We start from the raw sequence: 5,559 nt of genomic DNA, 5'->3' as shown, positions 1-5,559 counted from the left end.
ACTGATCCAACACTACAGAACCAACACTACTGATCTAACACTACTGATCCAACACTACAGAACCAACACTACTGATCTAACACTACTGATCCAACACTACTGATCCAACACTACAGAACCAACACTACTGATCCAACACTACTGATCCAACACTACTGATCTAACACTACTGACTCAACACTACAGAACCAACACTACTGATCTAACACTACAGAACCAACACTACTGATCCAACACTACTGATCTAACACTACAGAACCAACACTACTGACCCAACACTACTGATCTAACACTACAGAACCAACACTACTGACCCAACACTACTGACTCAACACTACAGAACCAACACTACTGATCTAACACTACAGAACCAACACTACTGACCCAACACTACTGATCCAACACTACTGATCTAACACTACAGAACCAACACTACTGATCCAACACTACTGACCCAACACTACTGATTCAACATTACTGATGCAACATTACTGATCTAACACTACTGACCCAACACCATTAATACCAGCACTACTGATCTAACACTACGGATTTAAAACTACTAATCTAACACTACTGACCCAACACTACTAAACCAACACTTCTGACCCAACACTACTGACACTTGAGTGTTGCTATGACATTTGTACTGACACTTCTACATCTTATAATTGTTTTATTTCTTCTGTAAATCTTTCTCTAAAAACTTTCTGATAACCAAATCTGTGTTCTCTCTCTCTCTCTCTCTCTCTCTCTCTCTCTCTCTATCTGCATGTGTGTGTGTGTGTATGTGTGTAAACGGTCGTTACTGTGCGAGGACATTCCAGCATTGGGTGTGTCCTCTTTCTCTGTGTCTCACACACACACACACACACACACACACACAGACACAGTGTGAGTCACACAGGGTGTGTCTTCACTCTCACTCTCCCATTTATAATTCTCACACACACCTAAAAATTACTTACCTGTGTGAACTCACCTGTCTGTCTCTCATCACCACACACACACACACACACACACACACACACACACACACACACACACACACACACACAGAGAGAGCAGGAATGGATTCATCGTCGTACGTCATCTAATACAAAATGATAATGTAATAAAGTGTTGTTTAAACAGTACTTTTATAAAATACGGGCTCTGCACACACACACACACACACACACACACACACACACACAAATACACACACAGCTAAGCCCCGCCCACTAGGCTGTATTCCCGGCTGTAGGAGTGTGTGGAGCTCTTCCGCGATCGGGAGCAGAGAGGAGAAGTGCGCACTTCACTCACTTTCTCTCTCTCTTTCTTTCATATATATATATATATATATGTGTATATCTACACACACACACACACACACATACACACTTACACTCTTTCTAAAGTTGGATTGTATTTTGGTGCGTTTTGGTTGAAGTGAAGACAGAACCTAGTGCGCGTTCACGATGAGCGCGCACGGCACTCCCTCCTCGCGCTTTCCCACCGTGTCGCGCGGATCCACCATGCGCGTGAGCGACCAGGTGTACACGACCGGAAACGGCTTCCAATCGGACCTGAGTGAGAGCATGATGCAGCAGCGCTTCAGTGGACACACTTACAGCATGAAGGGTCAGGGAAGGTGAGAAGCGCGCGCACACACACAACACACAGAGTTCTAACAATGCTGAAGCTCCACCCCCACCCCTGAGTGGGGCTCCTGTATGAGGTCCCTGAGTGTGGCCCCTGTGTGAGGCTCCTAACCCTCACCTGATTAGGTGTATCAGTGAGATCTCTATAATCTCTCGATCAATGCAGTGACTGTAAAATGGTCTGAGTTTAAAATATGTGGTGACCTTCAGCTGCTCCTCAGGAGAGAACTTCATGATCCATAGTGCAGATACACAATAGCGCTGGGCAGTTCAGCAGGCTGGGGGCAGTTCAGTTCAGCAAGCTGGGGGCAGTTCAGCAGGTTGGGGGCAGTTCAGTTTAGCAGGTTAGGGGCAGTTTAGCAGGTAAGGGGAAGTTCAGTTCAGCAGGTTGGGGCAGTTCAGTTCAGCAGGTTAGGGGCAGTTTAGCAGGTAAGGGGGAAGTTCAGTTCAGCAGGTTGGGGGCAGTTCAGTTCAGCAGGTTAGGGGCAGTTTAGCAGGTTAGGGGGAAGTTCAGTTCAGCAGGTTGGGGCAGTTCAATTCAGCAAGCTGGGTGCACTTTAGCAGGTTGGGGGCAGTTTAGGAGGTAGTGGGCAGTTCAATTCAGCAGGTTGGGGGCAGTTCAGGAGGTTGGGGCAGTTCAGCAGGTTGGGGGCAGTTCAGGAGGTTGGGGGCAGTTCAGTTTAGCAGGTTGGGGGCAGCTAGCAGAACTGTGCATTGTATCTTTAATTTTACAGATCAAATGGCTGAAGTTTCCTTCAGAGGTCAAGGGTCAGAGTTTGTGTAACTGATCTAACGATTGTGTGTGTGTGTGTGTGTGTGTGTGTGTGTGTGTGTGGACTGTTCCACCATGATGGTCCCTCAGGTTGTCTCATTATGTCCATAACAGGAGTGCTTTTGTTTCTGACACATTGACCTTTGACCATTTTGAAACTGTAAATTAAAACAAAACTCATAAACAAATATTTTATTCACAATAAAACAAAATTTTTACCATTTTACCATTTTAAGGAAAGAAATCAGGTTATTTGTAATTTGATGGCTACAACACATCTCATTAAAGTTGTGACAAGAACATGTTTCTCACTGTGTAGCATCACATCTTCTGTCAGTGAACATAAACATTAAGTTTTAGGAGAGGAATGTTGTCACATGTGTCTGATACAGGATTCTATCTGCTCAACAGTTCTGGGTTTCCTTTGTTGTATTTTTTGTTATATGATGCACCAAATGCTTTTAAATGAGAGGTCTAGACTGCAGACGGAGCAGTTCAGCACCCAGACTGTTTACTACTATGTACTACTACTATTTCTACTATGAAGTCATGCTATTGTAATAGATGCAGTATGCAGTTAGCATTGTCTTGCTCAAATATGCAAGACCTTCCCTGAAAAAGACGATTTCTGGATGTAAGCATTTATTGCTCAAAATTTTTATATAGCGTTCAGCATTGATGGAATATGTACAGGCTGCCCATTCTACAGGGACTAGGAGTGTACAGTAGTGTGTGTGTAGAAGGGAGTGTGTAGGAGCTTATGTAGGTATTATTAAGCGGGTCATCGTATGAACCTTTGAACCACATCACGTTTGCAACCAAAAAATTAGTAAATGCTCTGCGTGTGTGTATGTTTTATTAAGCCAGGACTTAGCAATGGCCAAGCAGGAGCAAATTAAAGGACATAGTATGGAGTAAAGTAAGGACTTGAGAGCTGTGAAATGAGGACCAAGCTGGTGCAAAACTCCATAATGAGTTGCTGTAAAATATGGACATAGCAGGGGTAGAGTGAGGATCAAGCTAAAGTAACGAGACCCAGCTGGATCGAAGTGATAACTGAGCTGGAGCAAAGTAACAACTGGAGCAAAGTTAGGATGTAGCTGGAGTAAAGTGAGAACGGAGCTGTAGTAAAGTGAGGACGGAGCTGGAGTAAAGTGAGGACCAAGCTGGAGCAAAGTGAGGACAGAGCTGGAGTAAAGTGAGAGCTGGAGTAAAGTGAGTACGGAGCTGGAGTAAGGTGAGAGCTGGAGTAAAGTGAGGACAGAGCTGGAGTAAAGTGAGGACGAAGTTGGAGTAAAGTGAGAGTTAGAGTAAAGTGAGGACGGAGCTGGAGTAAAGTGAGAGTTAGAGTAAAGTGAGGACGGAGGTGGTGTAAAGTGAGAGCTGGAGTAAAGTGAGAACGGAGCTGCAGTAAAGTGAGGACGGAGCTGGTGTAAAGTGAGAGTTAGAGTAAAGTGAGGACGGAGGTGGTGTAAAGTGAGAGCTGGAGTAAAGTGAGGACGGAGCTGGAGTAAAGTGAGGACGGAGCTGGTGTAAAGTGAGAGTTAGAGTAAAGTGAGGACGGAGGTGGTGTAAAGTGAGAGCTGGAGTAAAGTGAGGACGGAGCTGGAGTAAAGTGAGGAGCTGGTGTAAAGTGAGAGTTAGAGTAAAGTGAGGACGGAGGTGGTGTAAAGTGAGAGCTGGAAATGAGTTTTTAAAATGACAATAGAAAGGTAGAAACCAATGAAAATTACAAACATTACAGGTGAACACATCAGAGTAATAAAGATGTTATCATGAGGAAGAGACTGAAACCAAAACAAACACACATTCACACTTGTGACTCACACTGATCTGGAAATATTTTACATACATTGAATATTTTGTGACAGATGTGATGTATATTTGATGTATGTAAGAAAGACTGATCTGTGTGTGTGAGTTTTCACATGTAAACACAATAGCACAAATTGCACAACTTCCACATCAACCAAGAAACAACAACATATACACACAAATTATTTGTATTTTTTTTTATTTCCTTTGCTGCTGTAACAAAGAAATTTCCCCAATCTGGGACGAGATCTTATCTTATCTTATCTTATCTAATCTTATCTTAAATTACACACAGCTTACACATCTTGCACAACTTACACACAGCTTACACACATCAACTAACACAAAGCTTACACACACCAAATACACACAACTTACACACATCAGCTCACAAACACATCTTACACGCAAGTTACACACATCAACTTACACACATCAACTTACAGAAAAACTCATACACAACTGGTACAGACCCAGAGTAATACCCACACATGTAAAAAAAAAAGAAAATAAATCAATGATATATATTGAGTGATAATCACTTTGTTAATTTTGTGTGTGTGTGTGTGTGTGTGTGTGTTTTAGCATGATGACTTTCCAAAAGAAAGGCCAGGTTGTATATAATCAATGCATGAACAACCTCGAAATGGCTAAAGCTATACTGGAGCAAGTGAGTATACACACACACACACACACACACACACACACACACACATGAAAAACCTCACACACAGAAAAACACTACACACAGATAAACAATACACACACTGCACACATGCTGAAAAACACACTAGACACAAACTTCACACACAGACATTACTAATCTTTACTATTTTTTGGAATGTGTGTGTGTGTGTGTGTGTGTGTGTGTGTGTGTGTGTCTGTGTGAGATACAGGGAGGATCTATGAGTGAATTTGAAAATGCCATGGCGATGGCTAATGATGGCATGAAGCAGCTTCATCAGGTTGCGGTGGAAATGAACAACTACGGCCAGAATCCTGAAACCATCTTAAAAAGGTGTGTGTATGTTTGTGTGTCTGGTAGGTTTGGTGTGTATGTGTTTTTGTATGAGTGGTGTTTGTGTGTTTGTGTGTTTGATGTGTGTGTGTGTTGTGTGTTTGTGTATGTTTGGTAGGTGTGCTTTGTTTATGTGGTGGGTGTGTTTGTGTGTGTTTGGCGGGTTTGTTGTGTGTTTGTGTGGTTAGTGTATGTTTGTGTGTGGTGGGTTTACTTGTGTTTTTGTATGTTTGGTGTGTGTGTGTGTGTGTGTGTGTGTGTGTGTGTGTGTGTGTGTGTTTTGGTGAGTGTTGTTTGTTTGTTTGGCGGGT

The 5,559-nt window shown here is 42.9% G+C and overlaps 1 protein-coding gene across 1 annotated transcript in view; it reads left to right on the top strand.

The window, feature by feature from the left end:
* Positions 1-1,266: 1,266 nt before the first annotated feature.
* dspa (desmoplakin a) overlaps positions 1,267-5,559 on the top strand; it is a 35,048-nt gene continuing 30,755 nt past the window's right edge. Inside the window, 3 exon segments of the mRNA XM_046852850.1 lie at positions 1,267-1,633; positions 4,816-4,900; positions 5,127-5,248. The gene's annotated coding sequence lies outside the window, so the exon portion shown is untranslated.

The sequence above is a fragment of the Silurus meridionalis genome, chromosome 6 (genome assembly GCF_014805685.1).
Source record: "Silurus meridionalis isolate SWU-2019-XX chromosome 6, ASM1480568v1, whole genome shotgun sequence".
In the NCBI taxonomy this organism is placed as follows: Eukaryota; Metazoa; Chordata; class Actinopteri; order Siluriformes; family Siluridae; genus Silurus; species Silurus meridionalis.
Note: the sequence above shows the minus strand (reverse complement) of the source record. Positions and strands in the feature narration are given on the sequence as shown.